Source organism: Uloborus diversus, chromosome 3 (genome assembly GCF_026930045.1).
Source record: "Uloborus diversus isolate 005 chromosome 3, Udiv.v.3.1, whole genome shotgun sequence".
In the NCBI taxonomy this organism is placed as follows: Eukaryota; Metazoa; Arthropoda; class Arachnida; order Araneae; family Uloboridae; genus Uloborus; species Uloborus diversus.
The window spans coordinates 35,362,462-35,376,392 of NC_072733.1; the positions used below are offsets into that span (position 1 = coordinate 35,362,462).

The 13,931-nt window shown below is 33.1% G+C and overlaps 1 protein-coding gene across 1 annotated transcript in view; it reads right to left on the bottom strand.

The window, feature by feature from the left end:
* The window catches only part of LOC129218206 (F-box/LRR-repeat protein 7-like), a 151,663-nt gene extending 138,799 nt beyond the window's left edge, over positions 1-12,864 (bottom strand). Inside the window, exon 1 of the mRNA XM_054852421.1 lies at positions 12,695-12,864. The gene's annotated coding sequence lies outside the window, so the exon portion shown is untranslated. The remainder of the gene's footprint in view (positions 1-12,694) is intronic.
* Between the last annotated feature and the right edge of the window lie 1,067 nt (positions 12,865-13,931).

Consider the following 13,931-nt stretch of genomic DNA (forward strand, 5'->3'; position numbering starts at 1 on the left):
CATGAGAAAGAAGAAAAAAAAAGTTTCCGTTTTCTCTTAAATTACTCTCAGCACCTGGGCGGTCATTCCAAGCTCGTCAGCTTTAGCGACCCTTTATACTGAGAGATGCGACACAGGTGTACTGCGCGCTGATTGGTCACTGGCAAAAACCGTCCAACGCTCAAGTTCCCGTCCATAGGATTTGCATTGCGCGCAACACGCGCTCAAAGAAAAAAGGTGGATTCCTTTTAAAATACAGAAAACTATGCAATTTAATTTTTGGTTTTACATTCTTTGACGTGTTGGGTACCTATATCTTGCGTTCACTAAGGAGAAAATTTCCCCAGGAATTTGTGAAAAATTGTTTTGTTTTGCCAGGCTTACGTTCGAGGTTTTGTTTTTTGTATCCTAAGCGATATTTTCGACTTTGATGGCAAACCAATACATTTTGTACTTTAATGTGTTAACTTACTTTCTTTCGAAATTCATAGTGTTTTCTTTCCTGTAATATTAGTTTTAATGCTGGATTTTCCGATTTAATGCTTTGGCGACATTCGGGATTTAAACACGCGCCAATCATCATTCAATGTTAAAAAGTTTGTATTTACAAACAAACAAAGCTGGATAATTGAAGGGTTCTCTTTTACGTGATTTATATAATAAAGTTGTTGCTTTAAAACCATTAGCAAGTGTACGTTTGCCTTTTTTTTTTTTAATTTTTAAATCTGATGCGTGAACTTTTGAATCAATTGGCTTCTACATTCTAAAAACATTTTAGTTCTTTTTATTTCCTCCTGTTTTCGCAGGGTTTGCTGCTATATTAGTACATATAAATCCGACGTTTATTTTAAAATTATCATGATATCCGATAATTTCGATATTTGTTTTTGGAAACACGATGTGCAGTATCCTATATGAACATTACTTAGTTCCTCAGTTCTCGAATGTAGCATGGTGGATAAGGGACGCGTTTAGTGGTAGGGAGGGCGTCGGTTCGATTCCCGATGGGAGCACATCGTTTTCGTCAGCGCATTTTAAACTTTTAGTATTATCACTGCCATAATTAGATTTGTAAAAAAATTTAAAAAAAATAAAATTTTTTTTTTAAGTAGAAAGAAATGACTTGCACAAATAATGCACTCAATTATTCTTTTACAGAATTTAATTTCAATTGAGCGAAGAAACGATTTTCGTTGTAATTCAGTTCGACGGTTTTTTTTTTTTTTTTTTTCAAACAGAAAAAATTACTTGCACAAATAATGCACTCAATTATTCTTTTTCAGAATGAAATTTTAATTGAGCGAAGAAACGATTTTCGTCGTAATTCAGTTCTACGGATTTCTTCCTCATACGATATTAAAAGCTAATGTGCTTGAATTCAAAATGTTCTTGTAAAAAACAAGTTGAAACTTAAGTAGTTGAAACTTAATTCATCATTGAAATTTATTTAAAATATCATAAACAGATATTAATGAATTTTTAATGTGTTAAATGTGTTGGGGTGGTAAACATAACCTCGCAATATTGTGAAGGATACGCAGCGCTGCCGTGTTAGGTTTTCAATATTATTATTAAAAATTTTTATAAACCTTTCAAGATTTGATTTGCGTAGTGTTTAAAATATATTTCATTCATTAGTCTGTATCAAAGCAAAATGTATGGCAAAAAAAAAAAAAAAAAAAAATCAAAATTCAAGATTTAACTACTCTCTTAACTAAATTTATTGAGCAGATTGCTTGTTTATTGTAATTAAATGCCTTAGGTTACTGGCTTTTCAAGTACCTTTCAATTTTTTTAAGGAACGAATTGCAATTTGTCGGGAGTCAAAACGGGGGGGGGGGGGGGCTAAGCTATCTTAAATCCGGCCCAGCCGAAGATTTATTTCGAAGGACTAAAGAGCAATATTGTGAAATACCACTTGTCCCAAATATATCAATCCTTGAAAATAAAAAAATAAAAAAAAAACCACGATATGATACATAAACGGCAAAATTAAGCGTGGAATATTCATTCTTGACCGCATGAAACTGCGCCAAACAAGCTAACGCGCCACGCGCGGACGCCCTCGCCAATTCGAGGGCGGTCATTCCAAGCTCGTCAGCTTGCGAGATCGAGATTTTCGCTCACGTGATCGGTTGCGACGTAGAAGTGTCACAAAGTAGCATTTTAATCTACTCGAACTTAGCTTGCGGCTAGGTTCGAGTAGATTAGAATACTACTTTGTGACATTTCTATGTCGCAACCGATCACGTGAGCGAAAATCTCGATCTCGCAAGCTGACGAGCTTGGAATGACCGCCCTGAACTTAAATGAAGTCCTGAACTATCTTTTGCATTTTGCTTTCTTTACACACTTATTGCTTTTCCTTTCTTTAAATATAAACAGTGTTTCCTATGAGTTTACTTTCCTACAGAAAATTTTGTCTCATTTTTTAATGTCCTTAAGCGAAGCTTCTTTTAATTTAAAAATTACAGAAATGATAAAATTAAGTTTTCATGAACCAAAACTGACTGCAACGCATAAGATGTGTATGGGAATTGAAAGATTTAGAATGTTATCTTAACTATATACTCTTAGCCTTTCCTGTCTGAATTTCTTTTTTTTTCCTGTCGTGTCTATGACAGTCGAATTAGATGTAGCCGTGAGTGTTGATGACGGCCTGTGTGATTTCATGCATATTTCCGGCAAAAAAATTTTACCGATGAAGTCAAAACTCCCATCCTTCTTAGATTAGCGCTTATAGACGGACAGTCAAAAACTTGGCTCGGTGTCAGTTTCGTAGCTGAGCAGTTTTCATAAATTCAGTACTCTCCTGCCTTCCCTGTCGATCTTCATGAATCTCTGATGATTGGTTCTTAGCCGAACAACGGTTTTTGTCGTGATTCTATCTGTATTTTTATTACAAAGCTGGTGTTTCGATGGAATTATTTTTTCTCTTAACTTAGATTTGTCTATTGCATTAGCATCTTCGAGAGTATGGTGTAATTGTCAAAATTTAGAAATCTGGCTTCTTGGCGAATTCATCTGCTTTTCCATTGCCTGCAATATTAACATGTGCGGGTATCCAATGAAGAGTACAGGGTTTGTGCAATTCATGAATATCATGAAGATTTGAGTAATTGCTTGGGTTTTTCTATTCAAATGAGATCCGATCTGTTGCTTCTGATTTACTACTTACTGACCATTTCAAATGTGTATTTGCTCTTTCAGTCGATATTTACTCAGTCAATAACCAGGCAGCCAGGACCGTTTTGGTTAGTCCTCTGAGTTTTTTCATTCTGAATTTCTAGCGACATTGTGTGAGAGTTTAGCACCCGGACTCAAAAACGGTGAATTGAATTTAAAGACATGATAGCTGCTACTGTACGCTGGTCAACTGCCTGTTAAATTAGGTGCTGAAGCTCAACATTTTTGATTCACTATGAGAGTGAAGCGAATTCTGGTAACAGCAGGCGCAGTAACAGGCTTGACCGTAGTGAACAAGGATAAACTAATGCACGTAAATCCAAAATCTCGAATTTATAACTTAAATATACAAATACAAATACTAAAGTGACTACCAGCAACTGGCTCTGGGCCCAGCTAGACTGGTTCTAGTCAATTTACAATCCCCAGTGAAGATCAATGGCCCTCTTAAAACTATCTACACCCTTACTCATAACCAACTCTTCCGGTAAGCTGTTCCAAGGTTCCACTACCCTGCTAAAATAATAGTTTTTCCTAATATCCATGTTAGCCTGAGATTTAAATAGCTTAAAACAATGACCCCTTGTCTTGTTTTCAGTGCTAAACTTCAACCCCGTATCATCTTTCATTTTAATAAATTTAAACAACTGAATCATGTTCCCTCGGTCTCTTCTTTGCTCAAGACTGTACATTTTTAGCCTTCTAAGCTAAATATCTAGAGTAAACTTTAAAAAAAAACTTAGGAAGTATTTAGGAGCATAATAACAGCTATGAGAAAACTAAATTTGCGTCATAAAAAATAATATATCCATTTTGTTACTTTTTCACTAACTTTGAAAATGTTTTGAACGTTTACATACATGATAGCTGCTGCTATACGCTTGTCAAATGCCTGTTGAATTAGGTACTGAAGTTTAACATCTTTGATTCATCATGAGAAATACTTTTTCCATGGTAACTCCATGAGAGTGAACTTTCACAGTGATAAGAGCACTGGAATCAGATGGAGAAAAACAAAGGATTCACATTGAGGTAATCAAGAACGTTTACTGCAAAGCAACACCGTTCGTATATTAAGGTTAAAAAAAAAAGAGCTGAAACAAAGCTGGAGAAAGGAATCAGACAAGGTGTAATGGGCCACTGTATTTTAAAATAAAAGATTTTATTATGTGCCTAATCAGGTTCAACATAGAACATAAAATTGGACACTCATAAGCAGAACACTACAAGGGCTATACAGGTGAGTAAGGAGAGGTGTTTAAAAGAAACTACAACATAACATGGATATGAAGCCAAACTGAGACATTCGTTCGTGAAAATAATCACTGAAAAATAATTTGAAACAATGGCTATGTAATGAAACAATAACAGAAAGATCTCTCATTTGTAAAATCTTAGCGGCATTAAAAGTTAAACTAACGAGAAATCAACAATAACAAACTGCATACACAGAGAAATTTATCCAGCAGTAGTTTAGCAATGGCTGGATTTAATAATAACACATAATTGGTAGGCTACGATTAGTCCGTTACTACTGGTCAGCTAGTATTTGGCACCGATTGAATCGTCAAAATGTGTTAGTTTGAAACTGAGAAGAGGGAGGAGGGTGCAACGAATTTCCGACAGCAAAAAATGCATTCAAAAGGCTCATTATTACCTTGAAACTTGAAAAAAGCCTTACGTGTAACGAAAAGTATGCTAAAAAAATAAATTACGTTTTATCTTAAAGAAAACGAGAAGCGTAAAAGTAGCACTTTGAAACAATGAAATATTATTTTGATTTCTTCCATGACTATTTGCCAAGTGAAATGCACATTTTTTTCTACATCTTACACCTATTTAACATCTTTAAAAAAAATGCTGTAGTAGGATAGACTGACTAGTAAATGAGCATTTAAGCCAATTTTGTTTTCTGAAATTCATAATATCATAAACTAATGCGGCATTTGGTACAAGACATTAAACATGTTTATCAAAATTTTAATTATTAGGAAAAAGCTGAGAGACTTTACTGATACTCTTCAGGTTTATTAGGGGTTTTATTAATTTTTTTTTAAGTGCAGCAATCCATGAAATCCTTATATATTATTTCTGTAGCCTGTTTTTGGTTTCTACGCCAAATTTCCCTCAATTCTTGATAGATTCCTTTGATTTACGGCTAATTTTATAGCTTATGGTGCTGGCTACTGACGAAAAATAGACCCAAGGTCTAAAAATTGTTTCTTTTAGCCGAAAAACCTGTTTTAAAGAACCAGAATAAGGTTTTCGGTCAAACTTATAGCTTTAATTTGCGCCATGACCGACAGAGCTGAGTAGCTTGATCGGCAGAGCGTTCTCTTCGTAACCAGGAGATTACGTGTTCGGGCCCACGTCCGGACAATCTGCATCAAAAAAATTAGAAAAATATCGCGCATTACATGAACGCTGAATTAAATGAATAACTACTATGAGAGAATAGAATTAATGAGAAGGAAATGCTCCTTGCTGATATGAAAACATTCAGTGAATTTGTGCTAAATTACTTCGAAATTGCACGTGTTTTTTTTTTTTTTTTTTTTGAAGCTTTGGCTCTGGAAAGAAAATTAAAGCATAATGTAAGCGAAAATATAAGTAACAGGTTTAAGATTTCAGACTACAATAGAATTGTTTTTTGTTCAGAAAAAAAATAATAAATCGTATATTGAAATATATATTCTTCTAATGAGTTTTTGACTCTTTGTACAAATAAATAAAATACTACCTCAATTTGAAGGGTAAAATATATATTTTTTCTTCTTTTTGCTAAAAAACAAATAGCTTATCACATTTTTACTACATTCGAAAAGCTGCGCTTAAAAAAGAGCATAGTTCAATTTATTTTGTATTTTAACCGTGCTGTTAAATGATGAACACGTGCTGCCATCTAAGTTATAACGGTTTAAGCAGTCTGCGATAACAAATTGGAAAAATTTTCAAAAATAAAAACATTTTTCATCAATATCTTATCTTATACATTAATCCCCTCTCATTTTAAAACTTATCAGGCTGGCCAATGACGAAAAAAAGACTTACGGTCGAAAATTCAAGTTTTCGAAATCGCCTCTTGCTGTTTCAAAACCTTGATGCTGCCTGTAGTTCTTATGCATTTTTTAAAGCAAAGTTCTAATACAGTTTTCCATTTTTTACGTCACTTTCGGCAAAAAAATAAAAATAAAAAATAGCCTCTGTGTGTGTTCATATTTTAATAAAGCTTAACAGCACTGGACTTAGTTGTTCGGTTTAATTGATAAGTTTTTTTCGGTAGAGCGTTCGGCTATAAACTATCTGAACTTCGGGCAAGCTTGGGCTGTCCGACATAATATCAAATTTATATTACTATTACGCATTACATGTGCTCATAACATACACACCTAATAAAATAAATGCAGTGGGAATGCTACTTGGTGTTTCGACTCCTTTATGCAGGCTACAGTTATCATTCGGATAAGTTGATTGTTAATCGAACTGTGTTCTTTGACTACATCCAGACCACTCAACATAATGTAGGCATAAAAAAGTATTAGATTTACCTAAAGAAATCCTTTATGTGCAGAAAAACATTTTTATTGTATGTTAAAATGTAGATGTTTTTAATAGCAGTGTTCGACCTTTTGTACAAATGCAAAAATACTACGCCTGATAAAAACTACGAGTTTCACTCAGTAAACCTTTAATTTTTTATTCGCGCGAATACGATATAAAGCATTAAAAGTATTATCAACTTCATTAGCAAGAAAATATTTTCTACTCCTCTGCTTTCTGCTGAAAAAAAAAAAAGAAATACATTTTGTCTACGTTCGAAATTTTAAGTGCTCGATTAAAAGAGAAACATGTGAGGGCATTTAAGCCTTAACGGTTAAAGCAACCTTCTATGTGAAATAGTTCACTATTCAAAGATAAAAACACTTATTTTCAATCTAATTTATTACTTCTCTAGAATGTTTGTTTCAATCGCTACGTGAGATCTTCGTCATTCTTTAATCAAATTCCATGCTTTGCGAATAGTTTTAAATCGTATCATGCTGGTTAATGACAAAACACAGATGCATGATCTTATTATTATTATTATTATTATTATTTTTGGCAAAAAGCTTTTTTGCTGTTTTTTACTACGCATTCCTTCAATGAATAGCTTTCGAAAAGGAAGGCGCAATTGCTAGGTTTGTTGGGGTGTCGGGCTGTTAGTTAGAATGGCGCCAATTCTAATACGTGCCAATAAATATCTCTTTAATGTTTCTTTTTTTCCCGTCAGATGCTGACATGTGCAGGACTGTATTTGCCACAACCTGTTTTTTCACATGCACAATTATTGCTTTTTCACGAGTCACCACTCAGCCACACTTTTAATGACATTTATGTTTGCATTGAAAATATGTACGATTAAAAGGGGAGCTATGATCAAATTATCACAACGTTGTATTTAACGAGGTTTTGTTACTGATGTCTTCAAATTACATGCCTTCTCTTGTGCGCTTACTTTTTTCCGTTCTTCTTCATAATGTTCTTTGTTTGAAATTTTTTAAGAGCAAAATGCCTGGTGAAACAATTCGAAGCACAGTGCGGAGTTCCGCACGGGTCGACTAGTGAACACATAAACCAGGTATTAACAAAATATTTTCTATTCGTTTTTTTTTTTTTTTTTTTGGATTTGTATAGAAAGAAGTTACTGTTGGCAATTCTTGTCACAAAAAAACTTTTGAAAACTTATTTTTTGAAACAAGTTACGGGCTGTTCATTTACTTGTCGGTCTAGACTATAAAAACAACTCTGAACATATTTGATCTGTTCATATCTTTCTTTCTACAATCTACTATCTCTCTCTCGCTCTAACTATCAATATACCTTGTTCCAAACACAACAAGTGCGCACTTGTTTCAGGGATTATTGTGATAGAACCATGGTTGCATCGGAAAGCTTTTAAAGTTGCAGGACGATTTTGAAACAGCATGTTACCACATAGAAAATTCTTAAAACATCTTCTCTAAAAGTGAAGTTTGCTGTTTCAAAACAGTGGTGAAATTTATGGTGAAAAAGCTTTAGGGGGCAATGAATACATTATTTGGTCCACACAGTCAATCTTTAAAGTTTGATTCCAAAGATTCAAATCACTCCTCGGTAGTCGTTAGTAATATGGAGTACAGCGCATGAGCCGCAGCCATTTCTGTTAAAAAAAATGATAATTGAAGATATCATAATGTGAATTTCAACTAATGTGGTGATTCCGTGACAACTCGAGCTATATTGAGATCTCGACATGTTTAAGAAAACACCTTAGGGAAGCCGATGTATTAGAGTTACATCAGGGTTCACCTTGTGAGTAGAAGCCGTTGAAATTTTTGAGGCTAAACAAGAAAACAGACGGGTAATTTCGTCATAGTCAATAAAGTCTGAAGTTAAGATTGATTTTGATGACGGTAATAAACATTTAGATTTTTGACGATTTCCAAGTGATTGTCTCGCAAGATCAGGCATTTATTACATCTCAATCCGTTTCTAGATTTCTCTAGGAAATTTTAAAGATGCGCCCTGTGCGAGATCTACCGCAGTTAAGGGAGAAATGGACTTATGTGTTTATGCGCTTATGTTTTAAATTATATTTATATGATTTGCGGTACTTTCAAGTCAAGTATTAACTAGTTATTCATCATTCCTCTTTTTAAGACATCGAGATGCTAATAAATTACTACATAGGTTTGTTACAAAACTTTACAGCAGACCAATGTTCCCTAGATATGTGAAACACATACACGTTTTCAAAAACAATTTGATTAATACTAAGAAAAAAATCCTTGTTCCCAAGCTTCTAAAGCCCTCGTTGCGTACATTAAATTCGAGGAAGAATACGCTTGGTGTCTATTTAAAAAATTGTCTCATTGATTGTAGTGGGATTTTTAATGAAAAACATACACGGTGTACATTTTTGTGTCTGCGAACTTTACGCGCCTTGAATTCATTATATTTGTTTCATTGACGATTTAAAAATTGTAATATGTTTATTGTTTTCTTTTATTACCGAAGTAATAAAAATAACTTCATATTCACTTTTAAATAAAATTTCTAAAATTGATTTTGTCTATCCTAGAAACCAATTTATTGTCAGATATAAGATTATTAACATCAAATTTCAGATTATTTTTCAAATCAATCAACATACAAACTTTATAAAAATTATAAAATTAAATTAAATTCTCGTCAGAAGGTTTTGTGTCATTTAACTATTATTTTAAATTATTGAACTGTTGTGAATGCTTATTTTACAAAACAAAGAGAAAGCTGCTGATTATTTTCAAAATGATTGTACACATGAAACATGTTAGTTCATTAAAAATACAGAAGGATAATTATTTAATACGTCCATTACCTTTAACTATTAGAATTCACAAGAACAATGAATCGTTTTTTTTGCTGATTATGTGTTAAAAATATGTGTATAATAATTTTACTTCCTGCATTTCAGACATTATTTTCTGATAAATAAATTACAAATCAAAAAGGAAAACACAACTGAAAGTTGTCTTTACGTTTCGTTTTTTTCGTTGAAATATGAAAAAATTTACATCAAATTATATGAAAAAGGAAACTCGTACGGTTAATGTTTATTGTGTACATTAAAATGAAATTTTTACGACCTTTCAAATCAATTTTACAGCCAAAATATAGAACTTCCATTGGCTTTGAATCTTTGTCTGCTGTGGTCTTGCACCGCCAGTTATCAATACAGGATTTATACAGAATTAGATTTGCATAATATATGATGTACTAGCAGGGGTGTGCTCAGAAATTTTGGGGTCCGTCACAAATGACTTACGCCCCCTCCATATTGTTTACCATTAAGTTCTACATAGATTTCATCTCTCTTTCTGAAAATCTCGGGCCCCCTTCAGGCCCGGGGCCCGGGCAAACAGGTGTCATTTCTCTCCCCCCCCCCCCCTGTGCACGCCCCTATATACTAGCGCGGCCATAATTCACCCTATGGAGAGGATTTGACTGGCTGTTATTTTTGATGAAGATGGTTTTGACAGCAAGTTTAAATCTTTGAAAGATTTTATATTTAATTTCTGCAGTTGAAACATGGAAAAAATGAAACAATTTTTTTCGTAGAATTAAAGTATGAACTTTTGATGAATTATGTGCGGAATTAATGTCGATCTGAAATCCAGACAAATTTTTCATCCCTGTATTTTGTCAACAGTTTGCATGCGTGCTCCACAAAAGTTAAATAGTTTAAACTCTCAAAAACTGTTGAATGTATTGACAGCAAAAGATACTCTTATCTCCCAAATTTTTCAAGCCTTCAGTGTAAAAAATTTTTTGTGTAAGCTTAGCCTAAAAAAGGCAGGCAATTTATTTTGAAACGCTGCATGTACATTATGGATTTATATTTTAGATATCATTAAACTTAAGAACTTGGCTCTTAGTAACTAAAAAATTGCATATGTTAGCTTCAAAGACACGAATACATCTCTAACATTTCATCAAAAATGTTTATACTCGTTTGGGGACGATTTGATCAAATAGGGAGAGCTTAGATATAGAATGACTCGCAAATAATTAGCATAAAACACTTACAATAGCGGCGTAATACACATGAAGGAATTTAGACTATTTATGAATGAAAATAAGCTCTGAACACTATAGAGCTCAAACGGTTCTTGTTAGAAACTAAGTCTAGATTGCAACTTATATTTTATGCCTATTGTGCATACATTTAACCCTTTTGAGCACATTTTGTTAATGAAACATTATTGATGCAACTATTATATGTATAATATAAAGAAATTAACTTATAAGATGCTTTCTTATTTAAAAAACATCATATAATTGACAAAATAGTTAATAATAAGATTTTCTCCCTGTCTATGCAACAAAGCAAAACTGAAAAATTTATTAAGCTACTTCTGTTGTTATTTCAATATCATCCTCAGTGAAACGCTCTGATAAAGACTATGATAAGAATAGGAACATTAATCAAAACATTTAGTAATATGCTCTCTAGGAAGACTTAATGGACATGCACGCTGCCGATGGCAAAGACCTTTCTGTCGTCAATAAAAGAGATCATTTTCGGTTCTGATGCGAAACAAATAAAGCTCAGAAAAAGCCCAGGTCGAAAATGATCCGCGAAACTATTTTCTTTAAAACAGCAAAGTATGTTCATCAATGTGATCTATCGAACAGAAACAAATTCAAAAGTTGAATAAAGATGTGTCGAAATTAATGCATCACAAATAAACAAAAGAATCAAATTTTTACATATTTTAAAATGTAATATACCATTTATCTTCCTCTTTCATGTATATAATAGAACAATGAAAAAATGAATGGCATATATAACTATTCCGTCACCGCCATATCATAGCTGTCTTTAAAACTCATGCTGCCATTCGCCATACCAAATTTGTGAAAATTGTAATGACTTAGAATATTTCTAAATACATTCACAATAATGCAAAATGTTATTGCCAAGCTACCTGATCAAGCCAAAAAATATGAACGAAAATAAAAACAATTGTTTCATAAGACAATAAATAGTCGACAAATAGCATCTTGAGGAAAACTATTCTCAGATTTAATGCAGATCGAAAATAGAAAATGTGAATTTGAAGACAACATTTCTTACACAATTATATAATAAAAAAAAAAAAAAAAAAAAAAACTAACACATGCCAATCGAATACACTGATTCGCCAAAAGTATTTCCTCACTAGATAATATGAATATGTATATGTACCGAATAATAACATAATGTAATCTATCTACTAAATAATGTGAATAATTCATAGGACCGAAACGAAAATGAGAAGGAAAAAAATCATTAATGATGCAAATATAACGAAGAAAAGAGCAAGTGATGTTTTTATCTTTCACAGAGTGGAACGATCCACCAATAAACAATAAACATAGCACTTTCATACCTTTTTATAGAGCAGTGCAGTGCCACGAATCAGACGAAATCGCCGAATTGCTGCAATGTTACTGTCAACCAGATTCTACATTCAAATAATCCACCAAAAAACAATAAAAATTGCTGTTTTATTATTTTTTATAGAGTGATGCGATACCACGAGCCAGACGAAATAGCTGACTTGTGATTATTGTACTGTCAGCTAAATTCTATTTTCAAATTATCCACCGATAAGCAATAAAACATCTGCACACATTCATAATGTTTTTATAGATCAACGCAATGCCACAGCCATGAAATCGCTGACTTGCTGTAATCGCTGACTTGGTGTTCAGTCAACCAGATTTATTTTCATACTCTAATCCACGAATAAACAGTAGAATACATTATTTTGGTGTATTTTATAGAGCAACGCGATGTGTGTGTGTGTGTGTGTGTGTGTGTGTTTGACGCCAGACGAAATCTTTGACTTGCAAGAAGTGTACCGTCAACTAATTTCTATTTTCAAATATACCCACGATAAAAAAAATGCTATTTGCTACAACTACACACAACTACTGAATCTGAATCGAGTGAATAAACTAATTGAAAGTTGAGTGTACTCACCTCCATATGGATATCCAGTCATTTCGCCTTCAAACTGAAACTTTCAGATTGCTGAGCCAAAACATTTAACTGTTTAACAACTGACATGTTGCCGGGCTTTACCGGCGAAATGTTCACAACAACGCGCAAGGCATGCTTTCCTTCGAACTGTTCCCCGACGAAATTTCTCTCGGAACAGAACGACTTCCTTCATCAACGGGCAGGCAAGCCACTGAAGACTGAACACTCTTGCTTCTATGATTTTGATTCTACTACGTACCCCTGACAGCGAGCCTCTCTTTTTCTCTCGCTTTCCTTCTAACTTTTCCCTTTACGACAGTTCACTCCCTCCCGCTTCTTTCTTCGCTCTTTCCCCCCAATTCTTCGTACTTATTCCTTCTGAATTTGTTTCCTCGAGAAAGGGAACGTCCACAAGCAAACTGAATACACCAAATTGTGCCCGGTGAAGTTTACCTGTGGAAAAAAAATAACAAGCAGAAGCAACTGGTTCTTCATTTGCGTTTTACCGAGTTGCGTTATTCCAAAAAGAAATCGCAAACACGCGTTTGTTAATAACGGTTATGAACAAATTCACTAAATATCAATTAAAAGTGAAAATACACCATGGAAGTACCGGAAATATGCACTAAAATGTTAAAAAATATACACTAGAAATAAAAAACAATTATTACACAAAAACTTGAATACTCATAAAAATACTTTTTTTTGTAAAAAACACAATCTGTGTTGCTTAGTGATTTCTCTAGTTAGGTACTGCATATTTTCATTTTGTATCATTTTTGAAGCTTTGAAGGTTAAAATATCTTTTGGACTTCGGCGAATAAAAACTTTGAAAAATAAAAAATTCGTTTTATATATTTTATATAGTAAAATATGTCTAAAAGCAAGAAATAACCACGGTAATTTGCATTTTTTTTTAATTGCCTTTCTTTAGCATTTATATACACTAACGTGAAAAGAAGCAAATTATATGCACATGCATATGTGCATATCCGCATATGCATTTGCATATAATCCGGGTAAAGTTTAAATTGGAAAAAAAAAAAAAAAACAAGCCATTTCTCATAAAACTTGGAAGTATATATATATATATATATATATATATATATATATATATATATATATATATATATATATATATATATATATATATATATATATATATATATATCATTTCTGTAGCCTCTTTTTTGTTCCTATGCGAGATCTTCCTCAATTCTTGATCAACTTCTTGGAT